This window comes from Dendrobates tinctorius, unplaced genomic scaffold (assembly GCF_039654945.1).
Source record: "Dendrobates tinctorius isolate UK_male_01 unplaced genomic scaffold, ASM3965494v1 ptg000011l, whole genome shotgun sequence".
Taxonomy (NCBI): domain Eukaryota; kingdom Metazoa; phylum Chordata; class Amphibia; order Anura; family Dendrobatidae; genus Dendrobates; species Dendrobates tinctorius.
Window position 1 is genome coordinate 54,530,624 of NW_027361679.1, and position 18,786 is coordinate 54,549,409.

The window sequence follows — 18,786 nt, forward strand, 5'->3', positions numbered from 1 at the left end:
AGGAGCCCCCTACACAGTAGACCATTGGCCAAACCAATTAATATCAGCAGGAGCCTTCCAATATTATTGGTATAAAGGCCCCGTCACACGTAACGACTCACCAGCAATCCCGACAACGATATTAAAGTGTCAGGATCGCTGGCGAGTCGCTACATGATTGCTGGTGAGCTGTCAGACAGGTTCACTAGTGATCAGCACAGCGACGCCGAGCGCGCGGTGTCGCTGTGTTGGTTAGTTACCAGAGCGCTGATGCAGGGAGCTGGTAACTAACGTACACATCGGGTATCCAAGGGACGTGCGTCCTTTAGATAGACGACGTGTACGTTAGTTACCAGCTCCCTGCATCAGCGCGCTGGTAACTAAGGTACACATCGGGTTTCTACTGGCTGGCCAGGGGGAGACCAGCGACCAAAGGAAAGTCCAGGGCTTTCCTACAGCGATCCCGGGGGGGGGGGGGGGGGGGGGGGGGGGTCGCTGATTGAACTTTAACACCGGGACAGATTGAACTTTAACACAACACCCAATATGGTCTTTAGGAGATATGCCACTAGCATGGCCATTTGCCATCAGTTTTCTATGACCTCCAGGAATGTTCAACCAAGCCAGTTCATGTGAAAGAGGTAGTCAGAAAGGATAGTTGATGGCCATCTTAATTCCGGTGCTGATAAAGTGAAAGTTCATGTGTTGCTAGGTGCAATAACATGGTTGCAAAAAAGCCCAAAGCACTCAATTACATCTTTCTGAAAGCAAGCCCAAAACGATTTTGAAAAAGTGTACAACTGTTCAAAAAATGAATGTTGGGCCAAATTTGACGAACTAAAAAAAAAAAAAAAAAAAAAAAACCACACACACACACACACACACACACACACACACACACACACACACACACACCGCAAAACACATTAGTATCTACGGATCATATACTGTACAGCAAGAGTACATAATGATACTTGCAATACACTTAAACTCTTTAAAACATGTCATACCCATGCAAACAATTTTACTACAATTAGAAATATCGCCCTGAAATTATCCAGCAGTCAAAAAAAAAAAAAAAAAGTAATCTTAGTGCCAAGAAATCAAAGAGGATCTCATCTTAATGCTTCATATACAGAAAACAATTTAAAAAAAAATTACTTTTCGCAACTCAGTGACAGGATTCCACAGGCAACTCACACCCCGACCCTTCTCCACAAAAGGGTCTTCAATGGTATTTTCAACAAGGCAGATAATGTTATCCCTGCATCACAAACACATTGCTAGATTACCAGTCATTAGGGTCATATGTCACGTAAACTATCGCACCTTGAGACTTTTGCTGATGAATTGCATGATCCATCCTTCTGTGACAGGTTTTAAAACAAATAAATCAGATAACAGAAACAGACTTGGATTTCTGCTTGGGCTAGAAGAATATTCTGCTTGGGCTTAGCAACATGACACTTGTGTTCTTGAACATCACTCTGGTACTCCCAGCTGTGGGAATAGTTTCCCTGTTTCAAGCGGAGATCACTTTAACATCCTGGGAGAAGTCCCTCCGTCTAGCCACAGGTGGGAATCCCAGTGAACTACCACTCATCTACCATTTATCATCTACCGCTCTTAAAAGCAATCTGTCACCACTGGAGTTGAGCGACTTTGGTCGGATCGGGTTTCGTGAAACCCGACTCAAACAAAATTTGAGTCGGATGAAACTGGTCCGACTAGGGCAAAAAAAGTCGGAGTTTCGTCCGAAACCCGACACCAATGGAAGTCAATGGGGAATAAAAGTCGGCATTGAGTGGATGAATGTCATCTGCTCAATGCCGACTTTTATTTCCCATTGACTTGCATTGGGGTTGGGTTTCGGACGAAACCACCATGGTTACTTACCGGTAGCCAGTTTTTCCGGAACCCATGACAGCACACCTGAGAGAGAGGGATCCGCCCCGCCAGGACAGGAACCTACTGAGACATAAGGGGCGGCAACTCTCCCCCGCTTCAGTTGGGTTACAGAGCATTGAGAGGACTTCCCGATTAGTTACATGTTTAATCCAACACCACATTACTCAAAAGCACCCTACTAACTGTGCACACCCATACGGTGAAAAAAGGGGGGGGGGGGCGGGTAAATATATGGGTGCTGTCATGGGTTCCGGAAAAAACGGCTACCGGTAAGTAACCATGGTGGTTTTCCCTTCACCCATGACAGCACACCTGAGAGATTTTTGGAGATTTCGAAACACCTTAGGGAGGGACCACCGCTTGCAACACCCTTCTACCAAAGGTTAGGTCAGCAGAGGAGGATAGATTTAATCTATAGTGCTAAAAGAAGGTGGAAGGTGAGGCCCAGGTAGCGGCCTTACAAATCTGTTCAATTGATACCTCTGCCTTTTCAGCCCAGGAGGTCGCCACGGCTCTGGTAGAATGAGCCTTGATGCCGTCAGGAATCGGGATACCATTAGCTGAGTAGGCTACACTAATGGCCTCCCTAATCCATCTAGCAATAGTCCCTTTCGAAACCCCATAGCCTTTCCTGGCACCCTGAAAAGCTACGAATAGGGACTGGGACCTCCTCCACTGGCTAGTGACAGATATGTATTCTATTAGAGCTCTCTTAACATCCAAACTATGGAATTTTTCCTCCCCCAAATTTTTTGGATTCTCGCAGAAGGATGGGAGGACAATCTCCTGACCCGATGGAAATCTGATGCTACTTTAGGCAGATAAGCGGGGTCTGTTCTTAACACCACCCGATCCTGAAAAAACTTGTGTGTAAGGTGGATTTACCGAGAGAGCCTGTAAGTCGCTTATTCTGCGGGCTGACATAAGGGCCACTAAAATGATCGTCTTTAGGGTCAGAAACTTTAGGGGTAGCTGGTGTAACGGCTCATACGGTTCCTTTGTAAGGGCTTCTAGCACTAGGTTTAAATCCCAGGGGGCTATTCTGGGTATTGGGATAGGCCTAGCTCTATGGCAGGATTTAATGAACCTGGCTACCCATCTATTTGATGCCAATTTGCAGTTGTAGAGCGCCCCTAGTGCAGACACCTGAACTTTAAGCGTGTTCACCGCTAACCCCATCTGCAACCCCGATTGCAAGAACTCCAGGATGGCACTAATCGGGGGTTCTTTTTCTAACGGCTTACCTAGGAACTGTAGGAACTTATTCCATGTTCTGCCGTAGATGTTAGGCTAGTTTCACACTAGCGCTTTTGAGCGCAGCGACGGCCTGCGCACGGCCGCCGCTAAGCCCCGCCTCCGCCGGTAGCAACGCCTACCGGCGCATGACGCTGCATGCGTCCCCTATCTTTATCACTGGGGGCGCAGGCCGTGCGCAGTATGCGTTTGGCGGCGCATGCGTCCTTTTGACGGTGCGCCGACCTGCTCCAAACGCAACCTGCTGCAGTTTGGTTGCACTCGGCGCACCGTCAAAAAGGCTCATGCGCCGCCAAACGCATAATGCGCACGGCCTGCGCCCCCAGTGATAAAGATAGGGGACGCATGCAGCGTCATGCGCCGGTAGGCGGAGCTACCAGCGGGGGCACGGCAGGGGGCAGGGCTTAGCGGCGGCCGTGTGCAGGCTGTCGCTGCGCTCAAAAGCGCTAGTGTGAAACTAGCCTTAGTCGTCACTGGTTTCCTACTCTTTAGCAGGGTGGCCACCAACCAAGGGGAGAACCCTCCCTCCATTAAAAGCGACCTTTCAAATTCCACGCCGTCAGATGGAATCCTTTGACCTGAGCGTGGAATATTGGGCCTTGAGCTAGTAGGTCCGGGATTTCTGGCAGAACCCATGGATCGGAGAGGGACACTTTTTGTAGTAGAGAAAACCAGGGCCTTTTCTGCCAAAACGGGGCTATTAGAATCACCCTGGCTTGATCGTTTCTGTTCTTCCTGACAACTGTTGGGATCAGAGCCACGGGGGGGGGGGGGGGGGGGGGGGGGACGCATAAGCTAGTCTGAAGTTCCACTGGATGTGCAATGAGTCCACTGCCCATGGCCTTTCCCTCGGGTTTAGAGAGCAAAACCTTTCTGTTTGCCTGTTGTGCTTGTTGGCAAAGAGGTCTATTACTGGTTTCCCCCAAAGCTGCGTTAGTTTTTGAAAAATGGACCGATTTAGCGCCCATTCTCCTTGCCTCAGGGTATTGCGACTCAGAAAATCTGTTCTATGTTTTCTGCCCCTTTTATGTGTAAGGCTGTCAAGGAGTGTAGGTGTTCCTCTGCTCAGAATGTCGCTCGCCGCTTTCATTAGGGAGTGTGATCTTGTCCCTCCTTGGTGGTTGATGTATGCCACTGATACCCTGTTGTCTGACATGATGCCTACATTGCGACCTTGGAGTAGCGGAATGAAGTGACTTAGGTTGGAAGATGCCTCCATTTCTTGAGGTGTCCAGGAGCCCTGGCCTATGAGGCCCTTTAGGCGTGCCCCCCACCCCGAGGAGCTTGCATCTGTTAAAATCACATCTGTCGTCTGTCTGTCCCACGGTATTTCTGAGGTCAGATTTGTACCGTCCAGCCACCAGTTGAGAGAGTCTCTGGTTTTTACGGAAAGCTCCAGCTTTCCTTCTAAACGCCCTCTTAGCGATCTCTGTGCTGATAATATCTCCCCCTGGAGTTGTTGGGTGTGAAATTGAGCCCACCTGACCGCCGGAATACAGGACGTTATGGTACCTAGTAGGGACATTGCCCTTCTCAATGTCATACATGGTTGGTTTCGGGCCGCCAAGGCTAGATTCTATACCTTCTCTATTTTGGACTCTGGGAGCAGACACACCTGCCTTTCCGAATCCAGTATAAATCCCAGGAAGGACTTTTTTTAGGGGTTGTAATTTCGATTTTTTGAAATTCATTATCCACCCTAATTCTTGCAAGGTGTCGGTCACCCGGCCGTGCAGTGGTCCTCTGAGCTGCCCACTATAAGGAAATCGTCCAAGTATGGTATTATGACCGTATCGTGAGTCGGGAGAAAGGCTGTCACCTCCGCTATGACCTTGGTGAAAACTCTCGGGGCTATGGATATGCCAAATGGAAGAGCTCTGAACTGGAAATGCCTCAGTATTCCTTGGATATAAAGCGCTACCCTCAAGTATTTTTGGTAATCTGGATGGATAGGGATGTGATAATATGCATCCTTTAAGTCGACTACGGCCATAAAACAATCTTGATGTAGTAGCTTCACGGCCGTAGCCACTGACTCCATCTTGAAGGTCTGGTTTCTTATCCATCGATTGAGCCGTCCGAGATTTATAATCGTCCTGAATGATGATCCGTTTTTTTTTTTTAAATCAGAAAAAGGGGTGAATAGAACCCCCTTCCTTCGTGTGTGTGGGACCTCGTAAAGTACCCGCCTGTCTATCAGGCTCAGGATCTCCGCTTCTAAGGCCAACTGTTCTTCGGTCACCTTCCTGATGGGTGTAATGACAACCACGGGTTTTGGCTGGCGGATAAAGGGGATTCTCAAGCCTTCTCTTAAGATGCCCAGGATCCAGGTATTGGAGGAGATCTTTTCCCAGGCCTGGAAAGAGAGTGCCAATCTCCCCCCCACTGGAATACTGGCGTCATTGTGGCGATTTCTTTGAGGTGGAGATGTTTCCACCAAACATAAATCCCGACTTTTTTTTTCCCTTTTATGCTCCCATCTTCTCCTGTCAGCTGGAAGACACCCCTATTGAATCTTCCCCTCCGAAAGGGCTATCTCCTCTGTTCCGTCGGGAACCTGAGGAAGCCTTTTTTCCTATTGCTTGCTTTCACCAGGATATCGTCCAAGTTCTTGCCGAATAAGAACCGACCATCGCAGGGGAGAGAGCACAATTTAGCTTTAGACTGTAGGTCACCCGGGCAGCTCTTAAGCCATAACGCGCGTCTGGCAGCATTTGATAGTCCCGCTGCCCTAGCTGTCAACCTCAGAGTCCGCCGAGGTTCTAATGGCCTTTAGGAGAGCATCTGTGTCTTCAACAGGGAAACATGGCTTACCCCCATGTCACTGTCTGAGGAGTCTGGAGGAGGATGCCTGTTCCGCCTGAGACGAGGCTGATGAGGAATCTGAGGGAGAACTAGGGGGATTCTTCCTTCTTTTCTTCCCTTTTTTCAATAGGGTCTTAATTGAACCCTCCATTTCTGACCTGAGGGCGGATATCAAATTGGCTGCGAAACCAGGCACTTCCTCCGCCATGGTCCGCTGAATGCAAGAGGCACAGAGATCTTTCTGCCAATCTCTTGCTAGGGGAGTTTTACATATAGCACAGTCCCTATTGTTCTTCTTGCTTCCTGTTTTTTTGGGCCTTTCCTACAGGGTAAAGCATACAGAGGATCCCTATTAACATAAATGCTAGCATTCACGAAGATCACTCACCACCCGTAATCAAGGGTACCGGACTCAGAGGCTGCGTCGGAGCACGTGACCTGTGCTCTCTGGACCTTGAGGATTCCCCTGATCTGCGGCTGGGGCGGCTGCTACTTGAGCGGCTTCCATGTTTGCCTGAAGGTTGTGAGGGAGGCAGAGACAGCGATCTCTCCTGCTCCGACTCCGTCTCCCACGCCGCTGGTCCTTGGTTATATGCAGCCTCTGTCGGTGGTGTCTCCTCCGCTCCCCCCTGCAAACCGCTTCAGAAAAGCCGGCTGGCGTCATGACACCGACGCCCTGTGCTAACGTCAGCCGGCACACCCACAATCCATAGCGCCGCTGACGTCAGCGGCCGGAGGGAGCCAGCATCTCTCCCCTGCCACAGGGATCGAGATGCGGCGTGCGCGAGGGGAGGGCGGCACGGTGGGGGCTCCCTGGAGCCACCGGGATCCCATCCGCGCCCACACGAACCCGGAGCCCAGAGGAACACTGGGGACTGTGCTTCCATGACCCGACGGCCGGCGCTACAGGTAAGCTACCTGTTCTTCCCGCGTCGGGACGGGCCTGGGTCCCTTTCTTTCTTTTTCTCTCTCTTCTTTCTTTGCCCATGACAGGCATCACCACAGTGGGATTCCTTCCAGGATAGGAACCCAACTGAAGCAGGGGAGAGGTGCCGCCCCTTATGTCTCAGTAGGTTCCTGTCCTGGCAGGGCGGATCCCTCTCTCTCAGGTGTGCTGTCATGGGTGAAGGGAAAACTCCGACTTTTTTTGCCCTAGTCGGACCAGTTTCATCAGACTCAAATTTTGTTTGTCAGGTTTCACGAAACCCGATCCGACCAAAGTCGCTCAACTCTAGTCACCACGTAATCGAAGAGCAGCATAATATAGGGGCAGAAACCCTGATTCCAGCAATATATCACTTACTTTTGGCTGCTTCCTGTAGTTTTGATAAAGTCACTTAGATTATCACTAGAGGACTAGAAAGACATGCCGCCGCACACTCCGGTCCCGAGTGCCGGCGGCATTGCCGGGTATTGAGGCGAGAGACTCACGCAAATGTGACCCTGGCTTAAGAGGAATTTACACTGAAAAATTTTACTGAATGAGCGTTCCTAGCAATGCTGGTTTCACAATCTTTCAGTGTAAACAGGCTCATTTATTGGGCGAGAGATTTTTAAGTAGGCTTAAAGATTATTGTTCTCACCAGCACATCGTCCCAGGTAAACATCAATGTGATGCAAAGGAAAATGGCAGTCTAGGCACACAGAATGATCCATTACAGATCGTTCAGTGCAAATTTCATAGCGCAGTCTGCCTGTGTAAACACGCTATTAAAGGACTGCTCATTTGGAAATATTTATCGATCGGCAGTCGTTATTACCGCTGATCGGTCTGTGTAAACCAACCTTTAGGTCAGCGCTTTAAATTGGCTCGTACTATAGATTTGACAGAAAATCAGATTATTCCTTATAGCTACTATGTGACAAGCTCCCTTACCTACAAAAAGCAGGGAAATAGGTGTAAAAATTCAGGGAATAAGTTGAAACTCATACTATCAGTAAAACCAGGATTTCAGCTTCTTGTCCCGAAACCAAAACCTGCAATTCGTGTTCCTGTGCTATCCCGTCACCTGAAATAAGCTGTTATACAATACACTTTGTTTTACTTTCCTGAAAAGCTTGCTGCAAAACACGCTGGTGAAATGCAGTGAATGGTATTCCACTGTGTTTGTGAGCCTGTTTTTCTATAGCAAGCTTCAAATTTGAGGAAATAACCAGAGCATCAGCAGTTCACACAATGGTCCTTCGATTACCCTTGAATTGCATAAATTGCCATTCTTTAATATCTGTTTAAACGGACCGATCAGTGGCGCCACACGATCGCTGCGCTGTAAGTTTTTACCAATCGGCAGTTGTTTGATTGCTCGTTTACACAGGAAGGTTAAAACAAAATGTACATAGGCAGCAATGGTTCTTGGCAGCACAAGTCCTGTTTACACAGGACAAAGCACTGCTGAGAGTGATGATCTTTTATGCTGTGCAAAAGATCATTTTACCTGATGAATGAGCATTTTGCTTGTCCAACAGGCTATCTGCAGCCTGTCTGTATGGCAAGAGGATCGTGAAATGAGCCTACGATCAGGAATTGCTGCGCTTTGGATGCTGCGTATTTATGCAGCGTCCAACCAGCAGCGGTCAGCTGTTACATCATAGTGGATGGGATTTGTAGAAATGGGATCACCCGCGGACATTGACAGGCGGCGTATCTTTCAGGAACGCAGTATATCAATTTCTGTTGTGGAAACCCGAGTGTCTGCAACAGAAATGTAATCAATAGAATCCACCCACGATCCGCTGCTACTCCCGGATCGTGGGCACATCCCTTTAATCAGCATGGCAAGTTCAGATTATACAGCAGGGTATTAGCATTTTTCTGCAAATTATTGTCAGCAGTTACAGGTTTATGTAATAATCTTTATATAGCGCTAACATATTCCGCAGAGCTTTACAGACATTTTCATCACTGTCCCCGATGGGGCTAACAATCTATATTCCCTATCAGTAGGTCTTTGGAGTGTGGTAGGAAACCGGAGTGCCCGGAGGAAACCCACACAAACACAGGGAGAACATACAAACTCCTTGCAGATGTTTTCCTTGGTGGGATTCGAACCCAGGACTCCAGCGCTAACCACTGAGCCACCGTGCTGCCCATGTGTAGCTCTAAAGGGATTTTCTGCTGCTATGATATTTACGACCTACCCTAGGTCATCAGTATCGGAGTTCTGGGGGTCCATTACCTGGTATCCCCACCGAGCAGCTGTACAAAAAAACCCAGTGTGGCATAGAACACCTTAGATCTACAGACTGTTTAGTGGCTGCTGAAGATGAGCTCATAATGCCGTATGTGGATAAGGGGTGATCTACAGTGATCCCCTATAATATTAGCCCCTTAACTCCCCCAAAATTGCCATACAACATAAGAAATGTGGATACTTTACATTTTCAAGTTTTGCCTCTATAAAATGCACCCTCCCCCCCCAAATGGTTCCTAAAGGAAAGAACACCCTCCGCCAAGGTCAGTTTGGTCTATTACGTATGCATCTGTATGGCAAGGAAATCCTTAAAATATTCCAAGCTACAAAGAATGAAAAAAGTAAGTGGTTGCGTAAACAGCCAATGGCGCCCAATCAGAATTTTAGTGCAGGTTAAAGAGAAGGATAGCTGTGACCCCATCATTAGCAGCTCATTGTACATTCCTAAAGAAGCAGTACCTCAGGGAGTAAAGTCTGAGTGACTCATTAGTCACCAATATGTTGAAACAGCCAGACCTGAAATGATATGCAATGATGGAAAAACTGAATCCAATAGGAACAAGAAGCAAAAAATACTTATAGACCTATCCATTTGGCCTAATCAGTTTAAATACCCATGGAAAAAAAAATCTGATATAAAATAAATTGAATTAAAATTTTTAAAACCAATCAGTGGTAACCCGAGATACCTACAGATTAGTCCTAATAGTGTAATGACAGGCAGTTTATTTCAGACACTGGCTTGCTGTGAGAACAGCGCTGGAATTCCTGTGAAGCTCTATCTGCATGGCCCGATCAGTTCACATTCCTGACTTCTTTATGGACGGCTACCATTGCCTTTGTTATGGAGCAGAGGGGAGATTCCCATTCTAGAGAGATCCTGCATTCCACACCAGAAATAGGCCAAGCCACAATATTCCCAAGCAAAGCTCCAGTAATCTATCTTTAAAGTAAAAGGTTTAAATGAATTCCAGTCACCATGACAGTTAAATGTCAGGAATTTTAATTAGAATTGCAAAAATGCAAACTTTCATTGATAAAAAAAAATGCTGTGGCAATTCTTAATGACCAAATGTTACATGTGGTGAAGAAATGTGCAAATATCAATGTTCACTAGTAAACCTGATCACACGTTTTATGGTCCATTAGGCCGGTTGTATGTGTTCAATATTCGCGGTCCAGGTACGAACCACAAAGTCCTAACCTGAACTCCACGTGTGTATATGAGGCAGAGTTCTGGTCAGGAGACCTGCAGTCGGTTCAGACATCCCGTTCCCCACTCTTGTTAGGTGAATTCGGCCTCATCTACAAGACCACCAACACCTGTTTCGTCCTTAGAAGAATAGCTTAGAATCACAAGTTGATTTTACAACAATACAGAAAATGAAGGGCCCACCCATACACATTACAAAGCTGATGGCCGAACATCGGTTTGGCATCTGCCATCTCATCCGACTCTTCTCTAGGAGAGAGCCACTACCAAATTCCTGACGGAGGCTTATGTCACCAAGAACAAAAGGATCGCCATTCCAGTCAGACATCCCACATTCCTACCTTCCTCAAAATCGTCTGTTGGACAAGAGTTGTGTGCTTCCATACATACTGGACTAGTGACCAAACCGGTCGATATCACCACGGTCAAACGATGGTAGTCTAATGTGTGTGGGGGTCTTAAGACTGCCTTTACACCTCTATACAAGATATATTACACTGTGTATAGTCACTTCAGTATCTTCAAGTCACCGTCTGTAAATATGTTGTCAGCTTTCTTCTAGCAACATACAACGCAATACAACTATGTAATCTACTTAAAGGGACTCTGTTGGCACAGAATGACTGTTCAAACCAAGTACGAGGAATTATGCCCGGGCCAACCATTTAACTACACCTTCCTACCTGCTTGTTTTCCAACTATCTTCACCCTTCTCTGGATCTATGAAGCCCAAGCTGTTAAAGGAGAGGGTGGGGGTTAAAATTGAGGGAAAACAAGCAGGTGGAAAAGTGCACTGAACTGTTCGGCCATTTTGCACCATGCGCCTGTACTTGGTTTGAACAGCCATACTGTGTCAACAGAATCCCAATAATCATATAGGTCCATTAATTTTAAGTAACCTTTTTTGATTGATAGATGCAATATGGCACCTGTAGTGGCAACAAATAAATGCTGTATAAAAGGAATCCTGTGTCATATTGTATTTCTGAGAGCAATCAAACTTTATGTGCCTGCCTCTGATATCCTCATTACAGTCACATAACAGCATGCTAGTAATGTGTCTATAGTGGTAGGCCAACCACTAATTCCCACAGCGTACACCAGTCACAGATACCCTACTATCCACTAATATTAATACCCGTATAATCTTTTGCAGCCCATGTTCCTGCACGGTGAGACACAGTCATTACACAGTACACAACAGGGCCACATTTTATAAGATTATCTCAGAGGAACATTTTTTTTTTTTTTTTTTTTTCCCAAATTCATCCAATTGTGAAATTTATTTTTATTCCAAGATCTATTAAAGTCTACTTTTTTAGCAAGACAACTCCTTTAAGAATTAGTTGGCTAATTACAAGCCTTGTGGTGACATCACATTAAGTTCAGTGACCAACTAAAGATTTTTTTTTTTTGAGGATCCATAATTTAAAAGGGATTCGTACCATGTTTGGAAGCTACTCCCCATTTACATAGAGCTCATCTATCTCTGGCAGTGCAACAAAGAATGAGTGGAGGAGAGGTGCATATGCCAAACCTTTGCTTCATTCACATGGGGCTCTAAGGCTGTGTGCACACGATGCGGATATATAGCAGATCCGCAGCGGATTTTACCGCGCAGAAATGCTGCATATCTGCATTGTGATGTACAGTAGCCTTAAAATCAATGAAAAAAAAAAAAAAAAAAACCCGCTGTGCAGACGCTGCGGATTTTTCCGCGCGGTTTTCCTGCGGTACAAAATCCGCAGCATGTTACTTCTTTTGTGCGGTTTTCCACCTCCCCTGTCTCCAAATCTGCAGGGGGGGGGGAATACGCAGTGGAAAACCGCAGGAAAAATGGAAGAAATCCGCAGGAAAAATGCAGGTCATTTGACCTGCGGATTTCTTCCATTCTGCGCGGAAAAATCCGCAGGGCTAAAAAGTCCGTCTGCACTCAGCCTAAATAGCCCCATTCTCAAGATTGGATGGGGTCCCAGAATTCTGATTTCCAGGAGATCAGGAATTTATACCCTAGCTTAAGATACTTGATACAGCCATAAAGGGAACCTGTCACCAGGTTTTCCCCATATAAGATTCTGCCAGCATTTTTAAGCCATCTTTAACAGCATTCTAGTATGGTGTATGCCTGTCCCCTATACAAGGCCATATTCACCTACAGGGTGGTCCGGTCCTATGGGCATCTCTGGTCTTGATCAGGCGCCTCCACTCTTCTTTCAATCACCGTCCTCCTTCCCTGCTTTGTGTGGATGACACATCTTACGTCATCCACAGTGTCCCCCATCACGCTCCCACAAAGCACACTTCTATCTGACCTGTCGAGAGTGGAGCAAAGTACCGTAGTGTGCATGTCCCAGGAAAGGCCAAAGATTACCAATGACCGGTAGGTAAAGCTAGCTCGTGCCCAATACAGTGCTTTGCTCTGCCCTTGGCAGCGCAGATAGAAGTGTGCTTGCGAAGGAGAGCGATGGTGGACATTGTGTGGATGCCGAAAAGTTGCCAAAAGACTTGCACACAAACGTTTGGTGTATAGGTAGCCAGCCACTCTACTGTTAAGTATATACCCTATTAATAAACATCAATACTGACATTTTCAATATTTTTGTGTGTGTCCATAAGCAAAACCAAGCACTATGAGCCCGATTTACGATTTCTGATTTAAGCGACTTCTTGATTTTTCCCTTGTGCCCTACGCTGTCGTTTATGTACAACGCTCATCAAATTTGTGCACACAGGATCAAAAATGCTCTTTATTTTCTTATCTTAAAGTCTGTTTTGCGACTTTTTAACTCGTAGTCTCGTGTTCCATTAAAAATTGTGGCAAAATCTCAGGTGTTCGGAAAATAACTCTAGGCAGAATAGAGGAACTGGAGTACATCTGCAAAAAAAAAAAAAAAAAGCGAATTTTCTGAAAAGTCGCAAATAATGAATCAGGCGATAACATCTTGAAACACTAAACTCTATCCAGCGTGGCAAAAAAAGTGACTTTAAAAATGGGCAAATGAAAAGTTTTGTGTGGCTTAAAAAAAAAAAAAAAATATGAATTAATTGGGCACTAGAAGTCCAACAATATCAAAAATGATGTTGCATTCTGCACCAAAATATTGGGCAGATATGTTGCACCTTGAGAGATATGAAGCAACTGAGCTATAGATGAATCGGTACCACTTGGCTTCTGGGACGTCTTCTGTATATACCGTAGGTCTCAAAGCAAAGTAGCAGATGACAATAGTTGGATTATTGCCCCTTCTCAAACACCCTTAAGCCTGCCATACACATTAGGTGGCAGTCGGCTCTCCTATACCCAGTGCACTCTTTCGGTCGAGCACTCGTGTTCTCTATGAGTGAGCCGCTGCCAGCCATGTCTGACAGTGGCTCATCTCAGGGAGATGGTGTATTGCTGCGTCCAAAAATCGGACATACCCGATCAACATCTCCCCCAACGATCAGTTGTCTGCGGTCCCCATATACATTAGACTATCAGTTGAACCACTTAATATTGGTGACAAAAGTCTAATGTGTATGGGAGCCTTTAGGCTACATTCACACAACCGTATTTTCAGTCCGAGTGCGGTCCATGGAAAATCTGATATCACACGGACGGCTCTAGGACCAACGTTATTCCATTGGACTGCTCCAATGACCGCTTTTTACATAATTAAAGCATGCACTAGTATCTTCCTTATTCGGATCAGACTCACCTATTCAAGACTGAGTGCGCACAAAGAAAAAAAAAAAATCGTACTCCATACAGATCAACCGTGCAGCAACCAAATTTTATGGATACATTGACAATTAATAATGTAAGAAACTGTTGTAGGTCTTGTAAATTTTATTCCTTGCGGGTTTATTAAGAAAAAAAAAAAAATGGGGGTAATGCCACGCGGAGGACAATATGGACTAAGGAAAAAGGATTCTGGATAAAAGGATGACTTTATACACTTGTGTGAACTTAGCCACACAGTCTGACTACCTGAACAACATACCACTACCTATTGTTTAGCCACCCTGTGAAATTTGCAAGCCACTGACAACGGAGGACAGATTCCCACGGAATATAACAGTAGGAACATTACAACAATAAAACCATAAAAAAAAATGTTGACTTGTACACAAAATAGGAACAGCACACATTCCCTAATCATTTCGTAAAGACCATGTCGCTTCCATGATAGCGGCAAGGCTTTCAGTCTTGAAAACAAGATAAGTGCCAAGGGCGCCCTTGGTGAACGTTCAATACGTTATTAATAAATGACTGTTCCAAGTTCACAGGTCAGGTCCTATATGGCGATAAAAGTCCAGTACCCACCAATTTCCCGTACCATACCAGTTATCATTACGCGATCAATCAACAATTATGGTTTTTAGCAGAACTCCTATTTTTAAACCATTCTTATGTGGACAGGTGAGCAAACACCTTCCAGATCAATGAGTTCACATCCTCGCAACTCTTTGTAGGTCTATGTGCACTTTTCATCATAAAAACGTCCCGTAGACCCCTTCATCTCACTATCAGGATCTCGTCTGCTTGGAACTATAACCCTCCCAGCTAAGATTTCTACAAGTGTACCTGTCCAGTAAACCAGGACCCCCGAGTATAAAGCACTTCCCCACCTCTATGGTCACAGAGACCCCTTTACAAAAGTGTCAATTAACAAAAGAAAAGTCTGATTTGGGCTGAAATGTAATACCCCCACCAAAAAAAAGTCTCTACTGTGGCTTGTGTTGCTCCTATCCCTTGGGATAGATGGCAAACTTGCCCTGTAACCCTATCACTGCTGCTCTGTCAGAAGCCTGGAGGAAGAAGGGGTGGGTAGCACTACACTTTTCGAAAGTGGGAAAGTAAACTTTGCCCAGGCAAGTCCTCAGTGCTTCATAACACAAAGTCTGACAACAACAGAAAACTTTCTTTGGATGCATTTTAAAGGGAAACCAGTATGGAGCACATAGAGAGATTATATATTCACATTGTAACATGTGTTCGGTTACTTACTATGGGGTCTTCCCATTACCTGAGTCTGCAGCTCTTTGAGGTCTCTTGCAGCATATAGTAATCCTACAATGAACTGGTGGTGCCAGTCACACAGGCAGCAGGATGCCAGTCACACAGGGAAAGCTCAGTGCACGCAGGCAGCAGGATTACAACTACTGGAGTGAGGGGAGAGGCTCAGGACAGAGGTGGAGGCACTGGGTGGAGCTGTGTGTTGTAGTCCTCCTGTACACTCTGGAGTCCACACTCTCCACCCACAGGGCATGGATTGTTACTTTTGTTCTCCTTAACTATTTCAGTACTTGAGGCGACAGCTGTTAACAGGAAAATGACAAACAGACTCAGGAGGCGCAATACTTCCCCAGCTCTAGAATAACATTGCACCTTGTAAAACTTGGGCTAGATGCTTGTCACTTCAGCTGTGTGTTAAATAAATAAATGGCAGCCTCCTTATAAGATGGTGTTATCCAAATCGCCATGTGCACACGTTCAGTATTTGGTTAGTATTTTACCTCAGTATTTGGTCAGTACTTTACCTCAGTATTTGGTCAGTATTTTACCTCAGTATTTGGTCAGTACTTTACCTCAGTATTTAGTCAGTATTTTACCTCAGTATTTGGTCAGTATTTTACCTCAGTATTTGGTCAGTACTTTACCTCAGTATTTGGTCAGTACTTTACCTCAGTATTTGGTCATTATTTTACCTCATTATTTGGTCAGTATTTTACCTCAGTATTTGGTCAGTAATTTACCTCAGTATTTGTAAACCAAAACCAGGAGTGAGTGATAAATCCAGAAGTGGTGACTGTTTCTCTTATACTTTTCCTCTGATTTTTCCACTCCCAGTTTTGACTTTCAAATGCTGAGGTAAAATACTGAATGTGTGAACGTGGCCGAGCCAGCAGTGGGCTCCAATAATGAGGAAAGGAGTGCAGCTCACCTGGTTTCTCTGGAGATCATTAGGGAGCAGGCTTGTGGATCAGTGGCAAAACTAAAAGGATTTTATTATTTTGACACGTCTATGAAAATATAGAAAATATGTGAGATATATATATATATATATATATATATATATATATCAGAAACATCTCTAAGGGCTCTTTCACGGACAAGTGCCATCCGATATTTGTTATCAGGTCGTGCTCAGACCAGTGTATTATTCAATGGGGCAGGGCTGGTGACCGATTTATTTCACAATCTGTGTGTGAAAAAAAACAGCAGCAGCTGCGATTTCACTCCAAAATCAGATGGGTGCAAGAAAATAATCGGATGCATCATGCCATATGGAACCACATCTGATTTTTATGGATATATTACAATTCTGTAGCATAGGAAACTGTAAACAGTCCTTGAAATGATCAATGGCTGCCGAGTAGAAAACGGATTCTATACAGACAGCACGCGGATGACATGTAAGGAAAAGTTGTCCCACTTGTCTGGATGAAAATCGGACTGATTTTTTACACGCTTCTGTGACCCTAGTCTTAGGCTGCATTCAGGCTTTCTGACATACAAGAAAAACGAGACCGAGTTTCATCAGTGTCATCAGATTTTCAGAGTTTCATCAGTTTTTTTTCATTAGTTTCTCCATCTTCTCTAATCTATCAGTTAATGAAAAACGGACATCCGCATCCGAACGCTGTCATATTTTGTAACCCATGAACTTGCATTGTTGACTTTGATCTGACACTTTGATCAAAATCGAATATGTCTCCATGTCTCTGTGACTTTGCACTGACTACTCAGTCCGAGGCAAAAATCTGACTTGAGACATGTGAACGGCCCCATAGACAGAAGCAGGTAGACAGTCTGTGCTTGTTTGATTCATTGACTCCATTTAAAAATGGATGAAACATAGAAGTCACTGTAAATGACTATGCGTGTCTTCTGTGCTTCATCCGTTTATTACAGATCTCCAGACTTTCATTGTCCAGTCTTATCCACAGAACAGATGATTACAGGACATGCTCTGAGATTTACTAATCACACTCATGGATCAGTTTTTTAAAATTGATGTGTGTATGGATAAGTGAACCAATATGGGTCAGTGTGCAGGCTGAAAAAATAATGGACAGAACTAGGAAATGTGTATATAGTCCTAGCTTGCATTCACACATCTGTAAGTGTTACCATCCCATAGGAACAGAACAATGTTTTTTCAGATGTCATCCTAGTTGTATCCTAGTTGTGAGACAAGGATACAAACTGGAAGCGTTCTGTGTCTCACGGATCCCCATAGAATTCAATGGATGATTGTGATCCGCACAATTGGATCAGAATAGGACTTGCTCTTAATTACATGGATACACGCACCATAGGTCAGTTTTGTAAAAAAGAAGCACAGTGTGTATTTCTATAAATCCCATCCACTTTGTTGGAACAATGCTGCCTTTTTGATGCAGGGAAAATATGCTGCGTCAAAACACTCAAGGGTTCATGCACATGGCCAATTTTCTCAGACGAGTGCTGTCTGTGGTTTTCACGGATAGTACTTGTACCTATGATATGGGGCTGTCCTATTTTTGCCTCCCAGTGGTGTGTGGACTTGTTTAATTCTGATTTGAGTGTCAGATCAAAATCAGAAATGCAAGTCTATGCGTCCATGAAAAAAAATGGACTATAATTGTATGACATCTGAGTACAGCCCAATATTCGCGGACTGACAATGGAGAAGGTGGAGAAAAGTTTCTTTTTTTTTCTCTCCACATTCGAGAAATACTGATGACAGTCTCATCAAACTCTGATCAAAGTCTGATCAGAATAATAGGAACGTTTTTCTCGAATGTGGATAGAAAACTGTTGTGTGACCCTACCCTGATGGTCTTTTCAGATTATCTTGCAGCATGATGTCTGTATGTGCCTTTAGCCCCTATCTCCCCCTCACTGCTCTATAAAATCTTAAAAGCACCAACTGTCATCTTCTATCTTGGTAATGGGAATATCTGTGCATGAAGGTCAAAGGAAGCTCAATAAAATGATACCTTAATATCAGCAATCTGATGTTTTGTTAGGCCGGTTTCACACTTCCTGATATTTACGGTACTGGAATAAATGGTACCGGAGATGTCTGTGTCCGTGAGTGCATATGTGTAATACTTGTGGCACATGTGCGGTAACCGTGTGGCAACCGTGTGCTGCCCGTATGCCGCATCAGTACCATAAGGACAAGCGCCAGGGAAGAAGCTGTACAGTAAGCGCTGGTCAGCACGAGCAGTGGAGAATAATGAGAGTTATATTCAAGTGATAACAATGACAGCAGCTTTTGGGACTATTACTCCCATCATCCTACACCTGCTGCTGTTAATAACAGTATATGAACATAAGGATGAGTGACCTCATGGAGATCAACATCCAACACTGCGGAGACACCATCACATGTTTCTCAACGCAGTGATCTAGAGCAATGCCCCCATCCCTTATGGGAAATATGCAAAAGCATGTAAATCAAC

General features: G+C 45.0%; 1 protein-coding gene across 2 annotated transcripts in view; it reads right to left on the minus strand.

Moving 5' to 3' along the window:
* Positions 1–15,586, minus strand: part of PRAG1 (PEAK1 related, kinase-activating pseudokinase 1) — a 54,318-nt gene extending 38,732 nt beyond the window's left edge. Inside the window, exon 1 of one of the 2 annotated variants that reach the window (XM_073542473.1) lies at positions 15,360–15,586. The gene's annotated coding sequence lies outside the window, so the exon portion shown is untranslated. Of the gene's footprint in view, positions 1–15,340 lie in introns of both variants that reach the window. The other variant, XM_073542483.1, reaches the window with a different exon arrangement.
* Positions 15,587–18,786: the final 3,200 nt, after the last annotated feature.